At 38.5% G+C, this 26,369-nt stretch overlaps 1 long non-coding RNA gene across 2 annotated transcripts in view; it reads right to left on the bottom strand.

Annotated features, from left to right (window-relative positions):
- Positions 1-26,369, bottom strand: part of LOC110136081 (uncharacterized) — a 128,298-nt gene that overhangs the window by 58,101 nt on the left and 43,828 nt on the right. For both annotated transcript variants that reach the window (XR_002313522.2, XR_011487024.1), the window contains exon 2: positions 9,631-9,789. This is a non-coding gene — a long non-coding RNA (uncharacterized lncRNA). The remainder of the gene's footprint in view (positions 1-9,630; positions 9,790-26,369) is intronic.

The raw sequence follows: 26,369 nt of genomic DNA, 5'->3' as shown, positions 1-26,369 counted from the left end.
ACTGTAATGGTCTTTATCTTTCTGGCTTACTTCACTCTGTATAATGGGCTCCAGTTTCATCCATCTCATTAGAACTGATCCAAATGAATTATTTTTAATGGCTGAGTAATATTCCATGGTGTATATGTACCACAGCTTCCTTATCCTTTCGTCTGCTGATGGGCATCTAGGTTGCTTCCATGTCCTGGCTATGATAAACAGTGCTGCGATGAACATTGGGGTGCACGTGTCCCTTTCAGATCTGGTTTCCTCAGTGTGTATGCCCAGAAGTGGGATTGCTGGGTCATATGGCAGTTCTATTTCCAGTTTTTAAAGAAATCTCCACACTGTTCTCCATAGCAGCTGTACTAGTTTGCATTCCCACCAACAGTGTAAGAGGGTTCCCTTTTCTCCACACCCTCTCCAGCATTTATTGCTTGTAGACTTTTGGATAGCAGCCATCCTGACTGGCGTGTAATGGTACCTCATTGTGGTTTTGATTTGCATTTCTCTGATAATGAGTGATGTTGAGCATATTTTCATGTGTTTTTTTTTTTTGCCATCTGTATGTCTTCCTTGGAGAAATGTCTGTTTAGTTCTTTGGCCCATTTTTTGATTGGGTCATTTATTTTTCTGGAGTTGAGCTGGAGGAGTTGCTTGTATATTTTTGAGATGAATCCTTTTTCTGTTGCTTCGTTTGCTATTATTTTCTCCCAATCTGAGGGCTGTCTTTTCACTTTCCTTATAGTTTCCTTTGTTGTGCAAAAGCTTTTAAGTTTCATTAGGCCCCATCTGTTTATTTTTGCTTTTGTTTCTAATATTCTGGGATGTGGGTCATAGAGGATCCTGCTGTGATTTATGTCTGAGAGTGTTTTGCCTATGTTCTCCTCTAGGAGTTTTATAGTTTCTGGTCTTACATTTAGATCTTTAATCCATTTTGAGTTTATTTTTGTGTATGGTGTTTGAAAGTGTTCTAGTTTCATTCTTTTACAGGTGGTTGGCCAGTTTTCCCAGCACCACTTGTTAAAGAGGTTGTCTTTTTCCAATTGTATATCCTTGCCTCCTTTGTCAAAGATAAGGTGACCATAGGTTCGTGGATTTATCTCTGGGCTTTCTATTCTGTTCCATTGATCTATATTTCTGTCCTTGTGCCAGTACCATACTGGCTTGATGACTGTGGCTTTGTAGTAGAGCCTGAAGTCAGGCAGGTTGATTCCTCCAGTTCCATTCTTCTTTCTCAAGATTACTTTGGCTATTCGAGGTTTTTCATATTTCCATACAAATTGTGAAATTATTTGTTCTAGTTCTGTGAAAAATACCGTTGGTAGCTTCATAGGGATTGTATTGAATCTATAGATTGCTTTGGGTAGTATAGCCATTTTGACAATATTGATTCTTCCAATCCATGAACACGGTATATTTCTCCATCTGTTTGTGTCCTCTTTGATTTCTTTCATGAGTGATTTATAGTATTCTATGTATAAGTCTTTAGTTTCTTTAGGTAGATATACTCCTAAGTATTTTATTCTTTTTGTTGCAATGGTGAATGGTATTGTTTCCTTAATTTCTCTTTCTGTTTCCTCATTGTTAGTGTATAGGAATGCAAGAGATTTCTGTCTGTTAATTTTATATCCTGCAACTTTGCTATATTCGTTGATTAGCTCTAGTAATTTTCTGGTAGTCTTTAGGGTTTTCTATGTAGAGAATCATGTCATCTGCAAACAGCGAGAGTTTCACTTCTTCTTTTCCTATCTGGATTCCTTTTACTTCTTTTTCTGCCCTGATTGCTGTGGCCAACACTTCCAAAACTATGTTGAGTAGTAGTGGTGAGAGTGGGCACCCTTGTCTTGTTCCTGATTTCAGGGGAAATGCTTTCAATTTTTCACCATTGAAGGTAATGCTTGCTGTGGGTTTGTCATATATAGCTTTTATTATGTTGAGGTATGTTCCTTCTATTCCTGCTTTCTAGAGAGTTTTAATCATAAATGGATGTTGAATTTTGTCAAAGGCTTTTTCTGCATCTATTGAGATAATCATATGGTTTTTATATTTCAATTTGTTAATGTGGTGTATCACATTGTTTGATTTGTGGATATTAAAGAATCCTTGCATTCCTGGGATAAAGCCCACTTGGTCATGGTGTATGATTTTTTTAATATGTTGTTGGATTCTGTATGCTAGAATTTTGTTAAGGATTTTTGCATCTATGTTCATCAGTGATATTGGCCTGTAGTTTTCTTTTTTTGTGGCATCTTTGTCTGGTTTTGGAATTAGGGTGATGGTGGCCTCATAGAATGAGTTTGGAAGTTTACCTTCTTCTGCAATTTTCTGGAAGAGTTTGAGTAAGGTAGGTGTTAGCTCTTCTCTAAATTTTTGGTAGAATTCAGCTGTGAAGCCATCTGGTCCTGGGCTTTTGTTTGCTGGAAGATTTCTGATTACAGTTTTGATTTTCTTGCTTGTGATGGGTTTGTTAAGATCTATTTCTTCCTGGTTCAGTTTTGGAAAGTTATAGTTCTCTAAGAATTTGTCCATTTCTTCCAGGTTGTCCATTTTATTGGCACAGAGCTGCTGGTAGTAGTCTCTTATGATCCTTTGCATTTCAGTGTTGTCTGTTGTGATCTCTCCTTTTTCATTTCTAATTTTGTTAATTTAGTTCTTCTCCCTTTGTTTCTTAATGGGTCTTGCTAATGGTTTGTCAATCTTGTTTATTTTTTCAAAAAACCAGCTTTTAGCTTTGTTGATTTTTGCTATGGTCTCTTTAGTTTCTTTCGCATTTATTTCTGCCCTAATTTTTAAGATTTCTTTCCTTCTACTAACGCTGGGGTTCTTCATTTCTTCCTTCTCTAGTTGCTTTAGGTGTAGAGTTAGGTTATTTATTTGACTTTTTTCTTGTTTCTTGAGGTAGGCCTGTAATGCTATGAATCTTCCCCTTAGCACTGCTTTTACAGTGTCCCATAGGTTTGGGGTTGTTGTGTTTTCATTTTCATTCATTTCTATGCATATTTTGATTTCCTTTTTGATTTCTTCTATGATTTGTTGGTTATTCAGAAGCGTATTGTTTAGCCTCCATATGTTTGAATTTTTAATAATTTTTTTCCTGTAATTGAGATCTAATCTTACTGCACTGTGGTCAGAAAAGATGACTGGAATGATTTCAATTTTTTTGAATTTACCAAGACTAGATTTATGGCCCAGGATGTGATCTATTCTGGAGAAGGTTCCGTGTGCATTTAAGAAAAAGATGAAGTTGATTGTTTTGGGGTGAAACGTCCTATATATGTCAATAAGGTCTAGCTGGTCCATTGTGTCCTTTAAAGTTTGTGTTTCCTTGTTAATTTTCTGTTTAGTTGATCTATCCATAGTTGTGAGTGGGGTATTAAAGTCTCCCACTATTATTGTGTTACTATTAATTTCCTCTTTCATACTCGTTAGCGTTTGCCTTACATATTGTGGTGCTCCTATGTTGGGTGCATATATATTTATAATTGTTATATCTTCTTCTTGGATTGATCCTTTGATCATTATGTAGTGTCCTTCTTTGTCTCATTTCATAGCCTTTATTTGAAAGTCTATTTTATCTGATATGAGTATTGCGACTCCTGCTTTATTTTGGTCTCCATTTGCGTGGAATATTTTTTTCCAGCCCTTCACTTTTAGTCTGTATGTGTCCCTTGTTTTGAGGTGGGTCTCTTGTAGACAGCATATATAGGGGTCTTGTTTTTGTATCCATTCAGCCAGCCTTTGTCTTTTGGTTGGGGCATTCAACCCATTTACATTTAAGGTAATTATTGATAGGTATGGTCCCGTTGCCATTTACTTTGTTGTTTGGGGTTCACGTTTATACAACCTTTCTGTGTTTCCTGTCTAGAGAAGATCCTTTAGCATTTGTTGAAGAGCTGGTTTGGTGGTGCTGAATTCTCTCAGCTTTTGCTCGTCTGTAAAGCTTTTGAGTTCTCCTTCATATCTGAATGAGATCCTTGCTGGGTACAGTAATCTAGGTTGTAGGTTATTCTCTTTCATTACTCTAAGTATGTCCTGCCATTCTCTTCTGGCCTGGAGGGTTTCTATTGATAGATCAGCTGTTATCCTTATGGGAATCCCTTTGTGTGTTATTTGTTGTTTCTCCCTTGCTGCTTTTAAAGTTTGTTCTTTGTGTTTGATCTTTGTTAATTTGATTAACATGTGTCTTGGGGTGTTTCACCTTGGGTTTATCCTGTTTGGGACTCTCTGGGTTTCTTGGACTTGGGTGGCTATTTCCTTCCCCATTTTAGGGAAGTTTTCAGCTATTATCTCCTCGAGTAACTTCTGATGGCCTTTCTTTTTGTCTTCTTCTTCTGGGACTCCTATGATTCGAATGTTGTGGCGTTGCACATTATCCCCGAGATCCCTGAGGTTGTTCTCATTTCTTTTGATTCTTTTTTTCTTTTTTCCTCTCTCCTTCATTTATTTCCACCATTTTATCTTGTACCTCACTTAGCCTATCTTCTGTCTCCGTTATTCTACTCATGGTTCCCTCCAGAGTGTTTTTTATCTCATTTATTGCATTATTCATTTTTAATTGACTCTTTTTTATTTCTTCTAGGTCCTTGTTAAACATTTCTTGCGTCTTCTCAATCTTTGTCTCCAGGCTATTTATTTGTAACTCCATTTTGTTTTGAAGATTTTGGATGATTTTTATTATCATTATTCTAAACTCTTTTTCAGGTAGATTCCCTATCTCCTCCTCTTTTGTTTGACTTGGTGGGCATTTTTCATGTTCCTTTACCTGTTGGTTATTTCTCTGCCTTTTCATCTTGTTTAGATTGCTGTGTCTGGAGTGGGCTTTCTGTATTCTTGTGGTCTGTGGTTCCTTTTTATTGTGGAGGTTTCACCCAGGGGGTGGAGTTGGACGATTGGTTTGTCAAGGTTTCCTGGTTAGGGAAGCTTTTGTCAGTGTTCTGGTGCGTTGAATTGGATTTCTTCTCTCTGGAGTGCAATGGAGTGTCCAGTAATGAGTTTTGCGATGGGTCTATGTGTTAGGTGTGACTTTGGACAGCCTGTATGTTGACACTCAGGTCTATGTTCCTGCATTGCTAAAGAATTTGCATGGTATGTCTTGTTTTGGAGCTTATTGGCTCTTGGGTGGTGGTTGATTTTGGTGTAGGTATGGAGGCTTTTGGATGGTCTCTTATTCCTTAATGTTCCGTGTAGTCAGGAGTTTTCTGGTTTTCTCAGGATTTGGGCTTAAGTCTCCTGCCTCTGGATTTCAGTTTTATTCTTCCAATAGTCTCAAGACTTCTCCAACTATACAGCACTGATAATAAAACTTCTAGGTTAATGGTGAAAAGATTCTCCACTGTGAGAGAAAACCAGAGAGGTTCACAGAGTTACATGAAGAATATGAGAGGGAGGAAGGAGATAGAGGTGAGCAGGAGGAGAAAAAGGGGGACTCAAGAGGAGAGAGACAGATCTATGCAGTTATCTGTTCCCAAAGTGTTCTCCATAGCCCAGACACCCACAAAGATTCACAGAATTGGATTGGGAAGAAAAGGGGAAAGGAGGAAATAGAGGTGTTCTGAGGTAGAAAACAGAGAGTCAAAAGTGGGAGAGAGTAATCAACACACTCCTGGATAGAAATGGGAATTGAATATTGGATTCTTAAATGTCCAAAATTTATTTCACATACTGAAAACAAAGATTAAAAATCTAGTGTAGAGGTTAGAATCTTTGAAATACAATATTTAAAAACAAAAACAAAAACACACACAAAAAATTTAGAAATATATATGAAGTTCTGTTTAAAAATAGGGCTTCTCTGTTTTTTTTTTTTTTGCAAGGTTATAGTGAAATGAAAATGAAAATTAAGGAACAATAGAGGAGTATTAGAGGACTTTAAAAGGAAATAGGAGAGAAAAACAAGGAAAAAAAAAAGAAAGAAATTTTTGTTTTTCCCTAATTAAAAAAATTGTAAAAATATATGAAAATGAAAGTTGAGGAGTAATGGGGGAGTAATAGGGAATTTTAAAAGAAAATAAAAGAGAAAAAATTTTAAAAAAGGAAAAAAAAATTTTTTTAAATTAAAAAAATATATAAATATGCATATATATCTAGGAATTTCTCTGGAGCTGTTGTGGTCAGTGTAGGTTCAGTTCAATTTCAGATAGCTCCTCTTTCCACCTTACACTTCCCTATATTTATAGGCCCCTTCCGGTGTAGTCGGTGTTACCTTTAGGGATTTTAATCTGTTGCACTGGTCCTTTCTGAAGCGGTTCCCTTTGTTTATTTGGCTTCTGTTTGCCGTCTCTTTGGTGTCTAATTTCCGCCCTGACACAGGCGGGCGGAGGTGATCTCTTATTTAGGTTCGCTAGTTCAGTTCAGTCCTGCTACGGGGACGGAGTGGCGCTGCAGACAGATACCGCTCTGTGTGGATAGCACTCACTGTGTTCCGGCCACACTGGATTTGCCCCGCTCATGGGTGTCTGTGCTTTCCCCGTCTACACTGCTAGGGCTCCTGGCTGCTCTATATGGCACGGGCCCTGCATTGAGTGCGGTTCCAGTTTTCGGGTACTCCAAAAAAGCGCGGATTTGGTTGCACCTGCGCCTTTTGTGCCTTCCCCGGCCTGAGCGGTTCAGGCAGCCAGGGGCTTGGGCGCACTCTCCGCAGGTGCGGTGCGCCTTTTCCCTCCGCGGCCCCAGTGCGTGCAGGTCGGGTGCCTGCAGCTTGTGTTTGTTCTCAGGAGCCCGGCGGCTGCAGATATCAACCATCCAGAATCTCAGGAAGTCTTTAGATAGACACCGGAGGCCTGTTTGCAGTGTGGGAGGGGGTGGCTTCTCTGGGTCTGAGTTTGCCCCTTTCCCGTCCCCCGTGCCTCCTTCCTCCAGTGGGGATGGGCCGGCTCTTCTCTGGAGTTTCTCAGTCCCTTTGTTTTGCGAACCACCGGCAATGTGTTCGGGCTGGTTAATTTTCTCCCTTGCTATCCCACAGTTTAAAAAAGCTCCCTCCAATTGCTCTCAGGGCCTTCAGGCCCGGTCCTTACCCTAAGCAATGCCGCCCGCTCCTCTCCGTCCCGCCCCCACTTGTTGGTGGCGGGTGCGGGTGTCTGGGGTACTTTTCTGCTGGGAGTTGCTTTTAGGCACGTAATCTGTGGGCCTTATTTAATTTTTCCTCCCAGTTAGATTGCCGAAAACTTCCCCCAGTCCCGCCAGTGCGAGGGTTTCCTGGTGATTGGAAACTTCCTCTATTAAGACTCCCTTCCCGGGATGGGTCTCCATCCGTAGCTCTTTTGTCTCCCTTTTTATCTTTTATATTTTGTCCTACCTCCCTTCGAAGACAATGGGCTGCTTTTCTGGGCGCCTGATGTCTTCTGCTAGCGACCAGAAGTTGTTTTGTGAAATTTGCTCAGCGTTCAAATGTTCTTTCGATGAATTTGTAGGGGAGAAGGTGGTCTCCCCGTCCTATTCCTCCGCCATCTTGGCTCCTCGTCTGCTTTCATTCTTATAAATTGTGGAGCTTAGCACTTTTGCCAAGACCTCATTTTAGAGGTTGAGAGGATTTGTTTAAATGGGACATAAGGTTAGGAGTCTCCTGATTTTTCAGTTTTACAGAGAGTTTCCACATAACACCTCTCTTGAAGGGGAGATTTTACAGATTAAAACCATTGGAAACATTTTCTCTATGGAACTGAAGTTAGTAAAGCCATGTTTCTTTATATAGCTGTATTTGGTTCTCAATTTATTCACACTGTACATATTTCTGATTTGAATGACTTAATGAATTTAACATTATAAGATTTGTTTTTATATACAAAACAGAAAATGAAATACTATCGATAAAACAGTACAAACACCTTCTTCCTGCATACAAATATGGGATAGAAGATTAGTAAAACTGTAATCCTGCACTTCCCCCTCATTAGCATGGATATATGTTTACTATAGCTCTGTTCTCTTAGTTTTTTGCAGAGGCAAAACCACAACAATATCAGGTGATGTGAAAATCAAGAAATGACATTCTCTTCTTCTAACCTCTCTCTTTATAATTTGTCAAATACAAATAATTCTGCAAAGGCCTGAGAAAAATCAAGTGAAAGAATTTTCTTATCCTTGCAGTCAAAAGAGCACAGAGCTTTAATAGCATAAAGATTATTCACATATTTGCTCTCCTTAAAATTTTTCAAATATGGTTTCTTTTAGGATGACTACCAGACTTGCAGTAAAAGGAACTTATAAGATAATATTTTTATAATAAAATAACATTAACTATAATAGAGTCACATTAGGTTGAGTTTTTACTGAAGTAATAAATCTTGAACATTAATGTTTTTCTGTGAATTAAATAAAATTCAGCCTTTTATGAGCTGCTTTTATTGCCCTGTGACCTGCACTTTTGCATGGATATTTCTTTCCAGCTAAATAATAAGCTCCTGGATGTCTGGAGCCAAGTCTTTTTTTATGGTTGCATTTCCATTTCCTGACTCCTAACCTTAAACACAAGCTAACAGTAAATAAACATTAGTTAAATAGATGAAAAAGTAAGTAGGTAAATGAATGGATATATGCAGTTAGTGGACACAGACCTTTACATCTGTCTTAACTGCTCATTTTGAAATCAGAATACTTTAGAAAAGCCATTGAATGATTGCCATACCACACTACTAAAGCAGATGTCATGATCAAAAAATATCAACACTAATGCATTTAGATGTAGGAAACATGACTTTGTCCAGAAGATTCATTTGTGAAACCTCAGAATTATATCTGAAGTAACTATAACTTGCTAATGGCCAGTAAACCCATGAAAAGATGCTCAGCATCACTAATTATTAGAGAAATATAAATCAAAATTACAATGGGGTATCCGTCACACTTGTCAGAATCACCATCATTAAAATGTCTATGAATAGGAAATGCTAGAGAAGGTATGAAGAAAAGGCAATTCTCCTACACAGTTGGTGGGAATGGAAATTGGTGTAACCACTATGGAAAACAGTATGGAGGTTCCGTAAAAAACTAAAGAGTGTTGTCATATAAACCAGCAATCCCAATTCTGGGCATATATCTGGAGAAGATAATAATTCAAAAAGATACATACTCCCCAACATTCAGAGCATCACTGTTTGCAAAAGCCAAGACATGGAAACAGACTAAATGTTCATCAACAGATGAATGGACGAGAAGATGTGGTTCATAATGGAATATCACTCAGCTATTTTAAAAGAACAAAATAATGCCATTTGCCACAACATGGATGGGCTTAGAGACTGTCAGGCTGAGTAAAGTGAGTCAGAGAGAGAAGGATAAATGCCATATGGTCTCACTTCTATGTAGAATCCAAAATATGACACAAGTGAATTTACTTACAAAACAGAAATAGACACACAGACATAGAAAACAAGCTAATGGTTTCCAGAGGGAAAAGGGGGATAGAGAAGGGATAAATTAGGAGTTTGGGATTATCAGATACAAACTACTATTTATAAAATAAACAGCAAGGTCCTACTGTATAGCACAGGGAACTATTCAATATCCTGTCACAAAGCATGATGGAAAAGAATATGAAAAAGCATAAATATGTGTATGCAAAACTGAATCAGCTTGCTCTACACCAGAAATGAACACATCATAAACCAACCATAGTTTAATTAGAAAAATAAAATTATATAATTCACTTACATCCTGTAGTTATATCATGTGTAGAATGGCAGTTGGCTGAGACGAACACCCCATCATTCTAGGTTCAGACTGTGATTGAGAAGGCTGATCCATTTACCAGGCAATAAGTCAATGAAGCTCTTAATGTTTGAGAAGATCCGTGCAAAAGATAAGTCAATCCTGCAAATTAATCAACAAACAGTAATAGACACTTAAGCTCTTCAAAATAAAAACTCAGCCATTGGAACACAAGCTATTCTCTCCCACAGTAAATAAGGGACTGAACATGTTAATTCAAGCTCTGTGTCTCCTTACATAGTATATGAAGTATGTATTACAATAACTGGGTTCATATGATCAGTCAACGAGAAGGGCTGAGGCATGAAAAATAAACACATTCCCTCCCAGATAATTAGCTTTCTTTTTTTAATTAATGGAATCATAAAGAAGGAAAGAGGCAATGCATCTGTCTACCTCTGGCATTCACTCTAAGGTTATTCACTTCTAAATACACCCAATAATAGGTTACTAGAGACAGTGGTGAAGGGGAGAGGAATATTTTATGTATTTCTCAAGAGACACAATGGTTTCCACACTAACAAACCTCTATTGAAAACATTTTTAAACAACTGGGAGAGGGATTTTTTATTAATATTTAATTTTTAAATGTTTAACTTATTATTATTGATTATAAAGAAGTATATTTATCAAGTAAATGCCACTGTACAATATGTATCTGTACAATATGAAGGACTTCCCTGGTGGCTCAGATAGTAAAGCATCTGTCTGCAATGCAGGAGACCTGGGTTCATTCCCTGGGTTGGGAAGATCCCCTGAGAAGGAAATGGCACCCCACTCCAGTATTCTCGCCTGGAAAATCCCATGGACAGAGGAGCCTGGTGGGCTACAGTCCATGAGTTTGCAAAGAGTTGGACACGACTGAGAGACTCCACTTTCACTTTCTTTCACAATATGATAAAGTTGTATGCAATCTGTGTATTCTAAAATCAAACTTGAGTCCATCTCTTGGAATTCCTTGATCAAGCCACCTAATTATTATTTTATTCACTTTGAAGGAACTGAGTCCTTCCTTATGTTGTACACTCTTATTTTATCAAAACCTATGTGTGGGTTGAACACAAGCAAAAGGTATAAGCTGGCATCTGGAATATATATATAACTTCAGTTGGTATCAGAAAGCACATTTTTTATTCTCAATAATATCTGATATTTAACAAAGTAATTAAATACCTTCTTTCTAAGTTAGTTATTTTTAACGTTTATTATATGCAATAGCTGAACTTTAGCAGACACAGTAATGTAAAATTGTGCCTCCTGATTTTCCTGCTTTAGTGAATTAAATGGTATTCATTCCTCAAATGCTAACCCAAGATAATTCAACTGAAAACGTAACTGAACCCTACAGTGTTAGATCCCAGTCAAAATCATATCTGCCTTTTGGGGGAAAAGCTTCCCAAGTGATAGCTTTTCAGCTGAGGATGATAGAAAGCAGGACTCTGTCCACTGCATCCCGGGGAGATTTTCACTCTTCAGAAGTAGGAGAGAGGGTCCAGGCAAGTGGGAAGTTCCTGGGTACTTCACAACCATCACAGAGTGCGGGTTCAAGGCCATCCAAATAGTAATGCAGAGCTGCATGCCAATCTGGTCCAGAGGCCATTTGTTTTGGCTTTGTTTCATGTTTATTTATTTATTTCTTTTTTTATCACTGCTGTGATGATCCCCTGTACCTCAAACCTTAACTATCTGAAGACTGCATGCTCAGAGTCTGTGCTCCGCAAAAAAAAAAAAAAATGCAGCCGCCAGAATGAGAAGCCCATGCCCTGCAAATAGAGAGTAGCTCCCACTTTCTGCAACTAGAGAAAGCCCACGTGCAGTAACGAAGACCCAGTGTGACCAAATAAATAAATATAGCAGTGTGTGTATGTCAGAAAAAAAAAAAAATAGAACAAACCCAGGGGTCCCTCTCAATTTCTAGTACATCCCTCCTTAACCAATCTGAGTGATCTACACTTGTCCTCACTGCTTCTTAATCACAAACAATGCAAACAAGCTCACACTTCAAGGACTTCACATTTGCTTTTCCTTCTGCAGGGAATGCTACATTCCCAGAGAGCTGCATAGTTCAGCTCATTCATTTCCTTATGGATTTTAATAATTACTGCCTATGTTACAGGGAAATGTTTTATCTCAGCTTATTTTCTAAAATCCTTATGAGTGAATTTCAGACTTTGGTCCTTTAACTTCTATACAGTTCTCTAACAAGCTGGCTCCATGATTCCACATGGTCATAGCTTAGTAAAATTCATAATTTCATGGCCAAAAGTCTATAAACCACCTACTCTGAACTCATAAATAGTAGCGTGCAAATGTTCAGCAATGTCATCAGCATGACTTCATTTTTAATATAGAAGAATGAACTAAACCCTATCAATGAGTGGTGTTTTTATTCCCTAGGGGTTTATGAAAGCCTTTTAGAAGATATATTAACTTCTTCACCTCACTAGAATATTATGTAGGAAATATATTGGTGCATGCATGCCTGCGAAGTTGCTTCAGTCATGTCCAACTTTTTGCGACCCCCATGGACTGTAGCATGCCAGGCTCCTCTGTTGATGGGATTCTCCAGGCAAGAATACTAGAATGGGTTGCCTTGCCCGCCTCCAAGGGATCTTCCTGACCCAGGGATTTACCCCACGCCTCCTATGTTTCCAGCATTGGCAGGCGGGTTCTTTATCAGTAGCGCCACCTGGGAAGCGCATAAGATCAATAACTGATGAAAACTACTCTCATCGCCTGAGTTAATTTTGTTTCTAAAGAACCTTTCACTTGAAGCAGTTTTTTATTTTTATTTTAAGTCCTTTAGCAAAGGACTGAAAAAGAGAAAGATAAAAGAAGTTGCCATTTTCTTGGAAAAAATACATACAGTATTTAAACTTCTGGAAAAGTTTGCATTGGTTTAATTTCCTGTGAGATTCAAGATCAAAATGTTTCCATAGTATTTCAAGTTTAGAGGACATTTTTATAAAAAGTCCTTTTTCTCATAAGGAAAAGCCCCAAATGTGTTCTCTAATTACACACTAAATTGTGTATTCTTAACAGAAATAAAATATACAGTTGGGAGAAATTTAATAAAACTGTTAACTGATAGTACATTCAACCAATTTGATGAATTACAGCCTTGCTATGAAATTATTTTGCTCTCTTCTGAAATACTGGCCTTTATAGTGCAACATATTGTCATTATTGTGGGCTTGATTCTGGCTAATTTAATCAGTTATATTTTGAAGACAAGATGCTAGAATTGCCTATTAATAGGAAAAGGGAATAAAAGGTTGCCTCTCTATTTTTTTTTATTGAATTTCTACCATGGGCCAAAAATTATACTAGGCAGTTTAAATATGCAACCTCATTTAATCAGGAAAAAGGAAAGCTTTCCTGAGAGTTCTCTCTGCTCTCAACACTTCACTTCTGATCACCACATGTATGATGTTTGTCTCACTGACCAGATCTCCAATACCACTGGGTGTCCTACAATTCCATTTAATTCTTTCACAGCATACCTGGAGTTTGCACAGACCCACCAATTAAGGGTTCAGTCCCATAAGAATGCCCCCTCTTCCACTTCAGTTGGCAACTACAAATTCAATTTGTCACCTGTACTTCTGGCTGAGTGACTGTGAATTAGACACCCCTAGACCCCTCCATGGGTTTGATCATTGTCTAGAGCAGTTTAAAGGACACAGAAATACAGTTTACTTACTAGACTGCAGGTTTATCATAAAAGGATACAACTCATGAACAGCTACATAGAAGGGACATACAGGGCAAGGTATGTGGGAGGGGCATGGATCTCCCCCGTCCTCTCTAGGGGTGCCCCCTCCCAGCACCTCCTGGTGCTCATCAACCCAGAAGCACCCCCTATGAATTTTTTTGGAGGCTTTGCTAAACAGGGATGATTGATTAAATCAGCACCCACTAGTGATGCATTTCACCCCCAGCCACGTTCTCCTTCCTGGAGGTAAGGGCGTGGGGCTGAAAGTCCCAAGCCTCTAATCACAGGATGGTTATCCTGGCAACCAGCCCTCATCCGGTGGTTAACTAAGAGCTTTCCAAAAAAGCGCCTCATTAACATAGGCTTGGTTGTGGTTAAAAAAACTTGTTATGAATATTAAGATATTCCTTTCACCTTATCACTATGGAGCTATTTCAGAACTGAAGACAAAAAAAAACTAAAGAGTTTAATAAAAGATGCTCTCAGTATTCTTACCACCTAGGAAATTACAAGGATTGTAGGAGCAGTGTGCTAGGAATGGTACCAATACCAAATATAAGCTTATTAGAAATATTAATATTACAAAATTACTCATATCAAGATGAGGTCTATGATATTATCTCCATGCTTCAGGTGAGAAAGCTGGCCACACTGATTTAAGTTATATGGAAGGAGAATGTCAAAAAAGTCTTATCTCTTAAAAGAGTTTTTCTAGCAAGTCACAGATTTATTCTTGTGTAAAAGAATTTTGATTTACTTAATCTCCTGTTATGTTATGTGTTACATCAATTTCATTCAATTCAATATTTTACTGAATCAACATTACTCAGAAATGGGGAAATGAGTTAGTTTTGATACCATGATAAACTTCCTTGCAAAAGCTAAAAATACACATTAAAATAATTTTTAAATAGTCTGATTTCTAAGACAAATTCTAGTTAAAAAAAATTATCAGGCAAAACAAAAACTATTAACATTAAGATAAATGCCTGGAACATTTTACTATGGCCTGTGCTCTCTATGTAGTGACTTTTGTCTTGGGTTGAATCAAAGAAAGTTTGCACCAGCTGGAGTTAAACAGATTAAGAGGCTTTATTCAAGATGTTGCAATAGGGAAGAAGAAAGATGAAATTCAGCTCTAAATACAGCAAGGACAAGTGAGGACTTATAGCCAGCAGGCAGACTAGGGGCGTCAATGGATGAAAATTACTCTGAGGAGTTTGATTAGGTATCAAAGTGATACCCATTAGGGTCTACCCTAATGGGAGATTCTTAAGTGGCTCACCAGGATTCTTGCCGGACTGGACCTATCAGACCAAGGACAAGGCCGAGTTGAAAAGAGAGCTCCGAAGAGCCTGACTGAAGCCTGGGCGAGGACAGGGTCCTTCGGAATCAACTCCCCACCACACCTCGTGCTTCCCATGTGGCGCTAGTGGTGAAGAATCCACCTGCCAATTCAGAGGACATAGGAGATGCAAGTTGGATCCCTGGGTGGGGAAGAGCCGCTGGAGGAGGTCATGACAACCCACTCCAGTATTCTGGCCTGGAGAATCCCATAGACAGAGAAGCCGGGTGGGCAACAGTCCATGGGGTCACAGAGTTGGACAGACTGAAGCGACTTAGCATGTACCCACACACCACACCTTGTAAAATGAAGAGCTGCACTTAGAATCAATCTGAAATGTGGGTTGGGCTTTCCTGTTTACTAGCCAATATGATTAAGTTCACATCACTAATTTCTATAAGCTTTACTTTCTTGATCTGCAAGATAGGTGTTAACAATGCTTCAAAGGACCAAATTATGTTAATTATGTGAAAATGCTTTAAAGTGCTATAGCATGTTTTAAATGTTAAGTGTTACTATCTGATCATCTAAGGTATTATATTAATGATGATTCAATGTTTCCATTTCCAGAAAACATCTAGACGTAAAAGGGAACTTCATTGTCTTAATACAAAATACAGACAGACAGGCCCTCTGAAACTGAGACCAGGATAGGGACATGTAATGTTTCAGAAGAAGGGTTTTTTTTTTTTTTTGGCAATTTTGATGGAGACATATATTTATGATTTTCAAAACAAGGAAAAAATGGTGGAATTATAAAAACATTTTAAGTCAAATGATTAAAGCAGTGGCATTTGAAAAAATAATTAAAAAGCTAATTTAAAAGAAAACCAACATCATAAAGGTCCTGTGAATTCACTGAGAAACATTCATTCCAAATTACCCTTATTTCCTTTCAACTTTTTAAAAAATTTATTTCTGCCTCTGATTTTATTTATTGAGACATAATTGACCTGTTATACACTATTGTGTAAGTTTACAGTACCTAGCTCAATGATTTGATTCATATATATCATGAAATGATTACCATACATTTAGAGAACATCCATTATCTTATAGTAGTGCAAAAGAAAAAAAAAATGTTTTCCTTGTGGCAAGAACTCTTAGAACTTACTCTCAACAATTATATGTGTAATACACAATAGCGCTTGTTATATTAATTATGCTGTACATTACACCTCTACTGCTTGTTTATCCCGTAACTGGAGGTTTGTAGCTCACCCTACTCCCTGCCTCTAGTAACCACAAATCTGATCTTCAGCACACAACACTATGTTAATTCCTGGTGCACAACACAGTGAAACAAAATGGTCACCATGATTGATCCAGTTACCAAGTATAACTTTGCAAAGATACTACATGATCATTGACTACATCCCCCACTCTACATTTCATCCATGTGACTCATTAATTTTGTAACTGGGAGCTTGTACCTCTTCATCTCCCTCACCTCTTTCACTCATCCCCACTCTCCTCTCCCCTCTGTCAACCACCTGTGTGCTCTCTGTATCTATAAAGGGTTAGTATCCAAACTATACAGAACTCATACACCTCAACATCAAAAAGACAAGCAACCCAATTAAAAACTGACAGAGCACCTGAATAGACATTTTCCCAAAAAAGACATACAGAGGGCCAACAGACACATGAAAAGACACTCAGCATCCCTAATTATCAGGGAAACGCAATCAAAACCAAAATGAGATATCAGTTTGAAAACCCTTGACTCTTTAGAGAGACTTCCAAGGGCCAGCCCACTTAAACTGCTGTCCCTTACCACCACATTCGCAGTTTTCTTAACGCTGTTCAGTTTTCATTCTCTAGCCTTTATACCTTTCCAATACTTTTATAACTTACTTTAAAAAATTATTTTATTCTCCAAACAGAATGTGAATTCTATTAAAAAGAAGGAATGTTTTATTTCTTCTGCCAACAGATTTTTCTCCAGAACCTGCACCTTGCTTGTGCTATAGTAAGTGCTAGATAAACCCTTTTTCATGACTGGCTAAATGAATGAATTACAGAGCCTCCTACATGCTATGACAAGATTATATTAATAACGTACATCTCTATTTTCTTTTTTTCTTATAGTTAACACTAAATCTACTGAAGAGATAACTATGTTGATGGTGTTCTCTAATTAATTTCTTCGTCTGCTATCATATACCCTGGGATTGCCTTAGAAAATGAAAACTTTGAATATTTTCTAAGGTGTTTTTCGCCACTGTCCATCATGCATAATAATGATACAGCAATGGAAGAATGAAGTGCAGGAATTATTTCTCTGAATTGGGGAGGGAAAAAAAATCTATGAGCTAAGATAGGACATAACTGAATTAAATAATTTTAAAAAATAGATTATCTTAAAGACGAAGCACAGGCAAGCCCAGTAAAGACAGTTTCCTCCAGTCAGAAATACATCTATGGGTACTATAGAGGTTGATAAAAATGATTCATTAGATGTAATTTAGTTTATTAGAGAGCTTCTTTTCTCATCCTCATTTTTAAAACTTGATACGTAATTATTCTTTATTATGGAACTATGAATCAGATTATGGAAATGTTTAGGAATATATTTACTTTTACTTTTGTTGGGGAATAGCTTTATCTTTGGTATCAACAGAGCCATCACTCATGAGTAGACCTGAAACATTTATTGATGGCTGGTATAAGATATACATCTTTGCTAATGAAGACAATTAATCTATTACCACAGATGGGTTCACACTAAGTATCTTTCCTGCGCAGACAGCACCTTCTTTCTTGCCACATTTAAATCTTCATGACCTCATTTTTCATCCAGGGATGGTAATTTGTTAGCTCCTGACTGCTTTAAGAACCAATCTACCATCCACCCTCTCTATTAGGATTTATGCATGTATCCTCCCGACAGACAGGACTGGCGCACAGACGGAAGAGCTGTGAGAGCTACCCATCAAACAGGTGACAGCCTTGATGCCGGAGCAACATTGGAGAGGAGCTGAATTAGCAACCTGCTTCTTCACCCTCCCAAATGTCATCAGGCTGAGAGTGAACGACTTTCCTGGCTTTGTGCATGTGAACTTTCTAATTAAAGAAACTTCTCTAATCTTTTCCCGCAAACTGATGGAGCTCGACTTTTCCAAGGAAAATTGCCACTGATTTCTCGGGACATGGCAACTGTACGTTCTTCTCTCTGCCTGGTTTTATCTGTCTGCAGTAATTGTAATTCTGATTTATCAGTTCCAATGCCCAAGCTATTAGCTGACCGGACTCAATTCTCGGTGTAAAATATGGAGCTAAGACGGAGCTATTTTTTGAATGAAAAAGTGTGTGTGTCCCTGTGTGCAACCTGCCAAAATCGTTCTTTATTTTTGTTTACATATATGTGAGGTTTGCCATTTCGTTATCAAACCTAAAAATTCTTAGCATTTCAATAAATGTTCACAACTATCAAGTGCTGAAAACAAATAAAATGAAAGTGTTATTGAGACAGATACTGAATTTGATTTAAAAAAAACATAATACATGGAAAATTATTCAATTATACAGAATATACCTTATCTTCATTAAATATCACAGAATTAAAATATAGATTCATCTTTACAAGCACGGGCTCTCAGAGTATTTGGAATCAAATTCTAAGCTTGTGACTTACTAGTTGCGTGGTAATAAAAAAGTTAATCAGTCATCTTGTGCCCTGTTTTTCTCAAATGTCCGATGGCTCTGGTAGAAGACAACTGGGGCAGAAAATTATTTTTGAAGCCACCTGACTGTTTATCCTGAGCCCACAACATAAAGGTCCATCACTTGCATACACCATGTGTTGAGATGCATGGGGAAAACTTGGTATATATACTGTGTGAAGATATTTAAGAAGGCCGAGCCTTTAATAAGAGGCTTTGCATTTATGCTTAATTGCAGAATCTTGGCACAGAAGATCACCAATTACTTGCATCCAGAAATGGGAGAAAGATCTCTGGCAGATGATTTTGTGAAATTGTAAAACTAGTTTGTCACACCATGACCCAGCATAGCTCATTTGACAAAGAGAATAAAGATGCCTGCCTCTCATCAAATAAAAGGCAAAGATAGATGGAACAGATTTTTGAAAACTGATTTTAAGTTTTGTTCTTAAAAACCAAGGCGCATCATTGAGACTGATTACCATACCAGTCAACAACAACAACAACAACAAAAATCAGCCAGGACCCCAGGAGTTCACCCAGGCAAGGAAAACAACAAAATTGTGGCTCCCAACATGTGGATTGTACTCCCTTTCTTTTACTTTCTCCTAATCTGAGGCAGGGTTAGTGTTTTTCCAAAGCTATTTTTTCCTAGTTTTTCTAGCTTTTTTCTTCTAGTAATCCTTAGGTAACACATGGGATCTAAAGTGGATATAGCTTATATAATAGATTTTATTCTTAAAGCCAAAGAGTTAATATTTGTATTTAATTCTTTTTTTTTCCATTTATTTTTATTAGTTGGAGGCTAATTACTTTACATCATTGCAGTGGTTTTTGTCATACATTGAAATGAACTAGCCATGGGGAATACATGTATTCCCCATCCCAGTCCCCCCTCCCACCTCCCTCTCCAACCGATCCCTCTGGGTCTTCCCAGTGCACCAGGCCTGAGCACTTGTCTCATGCACCCAACCTGGGCTGGTGATCTGTTTCACCCTAGATAATATACATGTTTTGATGCTGTTCTCTTGAAACATCCCACCCTTGCCTTCTCCCAGAGTCCACAAGTCTGTTCTATACATCTGAGTCTCTTTTTCTGTTTTGCATATAGGGTTATCGTTACCATCTTTCTAAATTCCATATATATGTGTTAGTATACTGTAATGGTCTTTATCTTTCTGGCTTACTTCGCTCTGTATAATGGGCTCCAGTTTCATCCATCTCATTAGAACTGATTCAAATGAATTCTTTTTAATGGCTGAGTAATATTCCATGGTGTATATGTACCACAGCTTTCTCATCCATTCGTCTGCTGATGGGCATCTAGGTTGCTTCCATGTCCTGGCTATGATAAACAGTGCTGCGATGAACATTGGGGTGCACGTGTCTCTTTCAGATCTGGTTTCCTCGGTGTGTATGCCCAGAAGTGGGATTGCTGGGTCATATGGCAGTTCTATTTCCAGCTTTTTAAGAAATCTCCAGACTGTTTTCCATAGTGGCTGTACTAATTCTATAAATTATTGTGTGCCTTAAATGAGATGAGGCATATAACATGTTTAGCACTTAGCTAAACTCTAAGCACATGTTTAGTGCTTAGCGTTTTGTGAGCAGTAAACACAAGTTATCCCCCACTATTACCATCATCATCATGATGCGTCAGACTCAGTTCTAACACCAGGGGATACAGAATTAACAGGACTGATATAGGCATTGCCCTCAGGGAGTTTACATTCTATTGAGGAAGACAACCAACAAACATGTTAAAAATAAATATATCTTAAAAGGACGTATGCCAAACGCCTCAGACTGTGAAAAACACTACGAAGCAAAGGAACACAACAGTGAGCTGTAACAAAGCTAGAGATGACCGGTTTACACAGGAGAGCTAGGGAAGACCTCTCTGAGACAGCACTACTGAGCTAAACTGGAGTGTGAATGTTAAAGAACCAGCCAGACGTTCAAGGAACTAGGAGAAGAGCAACTCAGCAAATCTGAAATGGCAGAGGAAAAAGAATGGGGGCTGGAAAGAGCATGACTTACATGAAGAGAACTAATTCCAGCAGACGTGAAGCAGAGCAAATGAGGAAGCGGAGGGTATAAGAAAAGGCCGCAGTTGGAGACAGAGTCAAGATAACAGAAAATATCATCAGGAAGAAAGAGTATGTCCCTTAATACAAATGAAAAGCCTCAGACTGGACAGTTTTAAGTGCAGCTACGCCATACTCTGTGTTCAAAATGACCAAAGTCATTCTGTTCGCTGAGCAGCAATGGGCCAAAGGTGGAAGCAGTGGTTTCCAGAACACGAAGACGGTTGTAGCTTAGATCACTTGTAATTTGGAAAATGAGTTCTTGTTTGGAGAATGAAGCAGACAGCCAAAGAGGGGCAGGAAGGTTACAGGAGGCAGGGATCCCTGTTAAGACTGTGCTGCACTGATCCAGGTGAGAGGTGAGAGTAACCTAAGGAATCCATGCAAAGATCAAGAGAAATGTGTGAGTTTGGGGGCTCTGGAAATGAGGGAAAAGGCATACTTTAACACTGATTAGAAATAAAAAACGGAGATAGGGTCAAGGATGCCCTGCAAGTCCTGGCTTAGACAAACAAGTGAAAGTCACGGCCATCCACTGACACCTTCTACCATGTATACACATGAGTTGATTTGGTTGAAAGATAATGTGTGTGGGCACATGACACATTGGATAATCAGACACATGTCTGCTTGGCAGTTGGATAGATGAAGCTGAAGTTGCAGAGACAAACTTGAGATACATGTAGTCTGCATTTGTTGGTAGTAAACTCCAAGTTTTTGTTTTCCTGAAGGTATTTTTATTTCTCCTTCACAGCAGGAAATATGCATTCTAAGTTGACAGCTATATTATCTCAACACATTGAAGAAATGCTTCCTTTGTCTCTGTCTCCTAATACTGTTTTTAAAAATAAATTGATCATCAATCACTGTTCTTTTATAATTGATTTGTTTTTCTTCACTGGCAGCTTTTAAAATATTTATCTTTTTATTTGGTGTTCTGCAGTTTAATTATGTTATGCTTTGGTAAAGATTTATTTCCTATTTATGTGTCATTGAACTTCCAGAATTTCAAGGTTACTGTTGATCAAAACTTGTGGAAAATTCTAAGTCATTTTATATTTTATTATTATTTTTCCACCTTGCCCACTTCTACTGAACACCAAGCTCAAAGCAAGAAATTTCCTGTACTTTTTTCATTCATGTCTAAGGGCTAAAGTCAACTGGGCCTTAGGAAGCATCACTACGAACAAAGCTAGTGGAGGTGATGAAATTCCAATTGAGCTATTTCAATTTGTAAAAGATGATGCTGTGAAAGGGCTGCACTCAATATGCCAGCAAATTTGGAAAACTCAGCAGTGGCCACAGGACTGGAAAAGGTCAGTTTTCATTCCAATCCCAAAGAAAGGCAATGCCAAAGAATGATCAAACTACCACACAATTACACTCATCTCACAAGCTAGCAAAGTAATGCTCAAAATTCTCCAAGCCAGGAATCAACAGTATGTGAACCATGAACTTCCAGATGTTCAAGCTGGATTTAGAAAAGGCAGAGGAACCAGAGATCAAATTGCCAACATCCATTGGATCATCAAAAAAGCAAGAGAGTTCCAGAAAAAAACATCTGCTTTATTGACTATGCCAAAGCCTTTGACTGTGTGGATCACAATAAACCGTGGAAAATTCTGAAAGAGATGGAGATACCAGACGACCTGACCTGCCTCCTGAGAAATCTGTATGCAGGCCAAGAAACAACAGTTAGAACTGGACATGGAACAACAGACTGGTTACAAATAGGAAAAGGAGTACATCAAGGCTGCATATTGGCACTCTGCTTATTTAACTTATATGCAGAGTACATCATGAGAAACGCTGGGCTGGAAGAAGCACAAGCTGGAATCAAGATTGCCAGGAGAAATATCAATAACCTCAGATATGCAGATGAACCACACTTATGGCAGAAAGTGAAGAACTAAAGAGACTCTTGATAAAAGTGAAAGAGGAGAATGAAAAAGCTGGCTTAAAACTGAACATTCAGAAAACTAAGATCATGGCATCTGATCCCATCACTTCATGGCAAATAGATGGGGAAACAATGGAAACTGTGGCAAACTTTATTTTGGGGGCTCCAAAATTACTGTAGATAGTGATTGCAGCCATGAAATTAAAAGATGCTTGCTCCTTGGAAGAAAAGTTATGACCAACCTAGACAGCATATTAAAAAGCAGAGACGTTACTTTGCCAACAAAGGTCCATCTAATCAAAGCTATGGTTTTTCCAGTAGTCATGTATAGATGTGGAAAGTTGAGCACTGAAGAATTGATGCTTTTGAACTGTGGTGTTGGAGAAGACTCTTGAGAGTCCCTTGGACTGCAAGGAGATCCAACCAGTCTATCCTAAAGGAGATCAGTCCTGGGTGTTCATTGGAAGGACTGATGCTGAAGTTGAAACTCCAATACTTTGGCCACCTGATGCGAAGAGCTGACTCATTGGAAAAGACCCTGATGCTGGGAGAGATTGAGGGTGGGAGGAGAAGGGGACGACAGAGGATGAGATGGTTGGATGGCACCACCGACTCAATGGACATGAGTTTGGGTCAACTCTGGGAGTTGGTGATGGACGGGGAGGCTTGGTGTGCTGCAGGCCATGGGGTTGCAAAGAGTCGGACATGACTGAGTGACTGAACTGAACTGAACTGTATGGATGTGAGAGTTGGACTATAAAGAAAGCTGAGCTGATTGAAGAATTGATGCTTTTGAACTGTGGTGTTGGAGAAGACTCCTGAGAGTCCCTTGGACTGCAAGGAGATCCAACCAGTCCATCTTAAAGGAGATCAGTCCTGAATATTCATTGGAAGAATTGATACTGAAGCTGAAGCTCCAGTTCTTTGGCCACCTGATGCAAAGAGCTGACCCACTGGAAAAGATCCTGATGCTGGGAAAAACTGAAGGCAGGAGGAAAGGGAACAACAGAGGATGAGATGGTTGGATGGCATCACCGACTCAATGGACATGAGTTTGAGTAAACTCCAGGAGTTGGTGATGGACCAGGAGGCCTGGTGTGCTGCAGTCCATGGGGTCGCAAACAGTGGGACACGACTGAGCGACTGAACTTACTGCCTGAAAGGCTAAAGTCTTGCTTTGGTTCTCTCTTTCTTCCCATAGTTTACTTCAATAGAAATCCTGGGAAAGTTTTGCTATTACACGAATTGTAACATGCTTAGTTTTTTTTTTTTCCTACATTTTAACTAATACTCTTAAAAATTTAAATATATGTATTTAATTTTTATACTGTCAAAAATAAAATATATTTTAAGTCACTTTTCCATCTATTTTATGCAATAAATTATTTTAATTGTGATATTCAATGATAAGCCTTAGCATGGGATTCATAGACAGCATGACAGCCTTCCATACGTGGACGATGAAATGTACTTAGTTTTGAAAGTAAAATAAAAATGCTAAGCTGGGGAACACTCAGAGGCAAAATTACTTTCATAAATCAAAAATAATTGTATCAAATAATTTGATTTAATAGTTAATTCAGGTCTTAAAACATTTTTACTTAACTTACTTTTTTACTTTTTTTTAACTTAACTTACTCATTTGAATAGAAATATTCTAAATACATTGTTTTCCTTCATTCCCAGATACAATTGTTCTTTAAAGCTTATGATGAACTGATTACTAGGTCTTCTAATGATGCTAATAAAAGATTATATATGAGTGTTAAACAAGCTTCATGATCTGGATGCAAACATTTCCAGGCAGATGTTGAAAGTGCCATTTGTAGTCTTCTGTCTGCCAATGAAAAATGCAAGAAGACAGAGATAAACTAAAGAAAGAGCTATTTCGTTTCTGAGCAATATTCAGAGGAAATAGAAAAGAGTCAGGACTTTCAGTTTATAAAAATAAAGCAGGTTCTCCACCACAGTCTCTCCCAGCAAAGTACTTAAAGGAAGAAGTAGTCTCAGAGAAAACATGAACCCCAGCATGATAACAGAAAAGTATAGCTCCAGGAGGTAGATCAGAAAATTATGACCACAAGATACTTTGTAAGTGTGTCTAACAGTGTATCTAATAGGCTTCAGAGAATGTTCAAGGTCTGGAGCCTGCTCAGTTGGACAAGAGGATTTCTAAGAATCTGAAAGGCATGCCTCAGAGGCAATTTTCCTTCACAAAATGTTTCCACGATGCTTAGTGACACTGTTCCTCAGTACCCTGCTAAAGAAAAATATGTTTAAAAAGGAAATATGTGTATGACCTTGTGTCAAATATTACCAACTTACTTTGACATACTGAAGCTCATGATGGTTTTAATGGAATTATAACAAACAATAGCTACTAACTTATAGACAGTAAAAGAACTGACATATGCATTTGCAAATTTGGATTTGAAATTAACAGCCATTTTCCAATGAGAGGATCATGTTTGAGAATAGGTTCAAAGTCTCTTCTTTTAAATTTTAAAGGCTTGGGAAGAAAGATTATAAAATCTGTCAACAAGGATTATAAAATCCGATGACAGGTAGCTGAACCCCTTACTTTAAAAGAATAAGTTCCTTTGGAGTATGAAAACACCCCTAAGAAGGACAAACTTCCTATGTTCTGGAAGGGAGTGAGCTAGTTTCTACCCACTAATCAGCGTCAATACAGTAAAGGGTATGTCAGCACTTTTGTAACGAGGCAGCTGTTCATAAATAGTTACAACATGATTATATTAGCTAACAGAGGGAAAATGCTCAAAACCTCTACACGTGAGGATCAGAGAGTATTAACTTAGAACCCAGCATTAAATTAAGCATATGGGCGCACATTAAACACCTTCACACACAGTTTGGATAGCTATACCGCCATTAATTTTTGCTTTTCTAGACATACGGTGTGATTAGATTCAAGCAGTCAGGCTGCAAATAATTGCTATCTCTTACATTCTCTCAGCCCGTAGGCTTGTGCATTTAAAGAACGATAGCTTAAAAAGTACAGCAAGGGGGAGAATCAATGACTCCCAAGCGCACCCCAACACACACCCACATGAAGACTTGGAGGATGGTCTGCATTTGGAACGACTGTTATAGTCAGAGCCTGGCCCTCGGCTTTCCTGGGCCAGCATTTCAACTTGACACCCTGTGTTCATTTCCACTGAGCTCTCGGGTGCTGAGTCAAGCTAATCAAAATGACCAAATAGTGTAGAAACAAGTTTAAACAAGAATGTAAATTGATTGCTGCCTATCTTTTCTAGTGGTTTGAGTTCTCATTTCTTCCTCTCATGATATGACCTCCTGAACCACGGACTTGGAATGTTCATTTCAAAATTCCAAATTTCACTGGAACTCTTCCTTCCTCACCCATATAGCAAACAAAGTAAAATTCTGAAGCCATATTTTCTTAGTGCTAAAAATTTAAGTTGTGCATCCTGTCTCCTACTTTCTCCTTCAAACTTCCTCTGCTCCCGACCCACCTTTTTATCTCCACCCTAGACTCCTCCCTCTTGCCTGGCTCTCCTATCTCAATGCTTCTTCCAACAGTCGTTTGGCACCTCTCAGGCAGCCCAGATACTTGCACACATAGCTTTTTACCTAAAATTAACACTCGCCACCCCATTTCCTGGTGAAGTGAAGTGAAGTGAAGTCTGTCAGCTGTGTCCAAATCTTTGCGACCCCATGGACTGTAGCCTACCAGGTTCCTCATCCATGGAATTTTCCAGGCAAGAGTACTGGAGTGGGTTGCCATTTCCTTCTCCAATTTCCTGGTGGCTCAGTGGTAAATAAAAAAAGAAAAAAAAATCTGCCTGTCCATGCAGGAGATGAGGGTTCACTCCTTTGATCCCTCGGTCAAGATCTGCTAGAGAAGGAAATGGCAACCTACTCCAGTATTCTTGCCTGGGCAAGAGGAGCTCCTCATGGACAGAGGAGCCTGGTGGGCTACAGTCCA

This window comes from Odocoileus virginianus, chromosome 3 (assembly GCF_023699985.2).
Source record: "Odocoileus virginianus isolate 20LAN1187 ecotype Illinois chromosome 3, Ovbor_1.2, whole genome shotgun sequence".
NCBI lineage: Eukaryota > Metazoa > Chordata > Mammalia > Artiodactyla > Cervidae > Odocoileus > Odocoileus virginianus.
The sequence above is the reverse complement of the archived record's forward strand: the minus strand, read 5'-3'. Positions and strand labels throughout refer to the sequence as shown.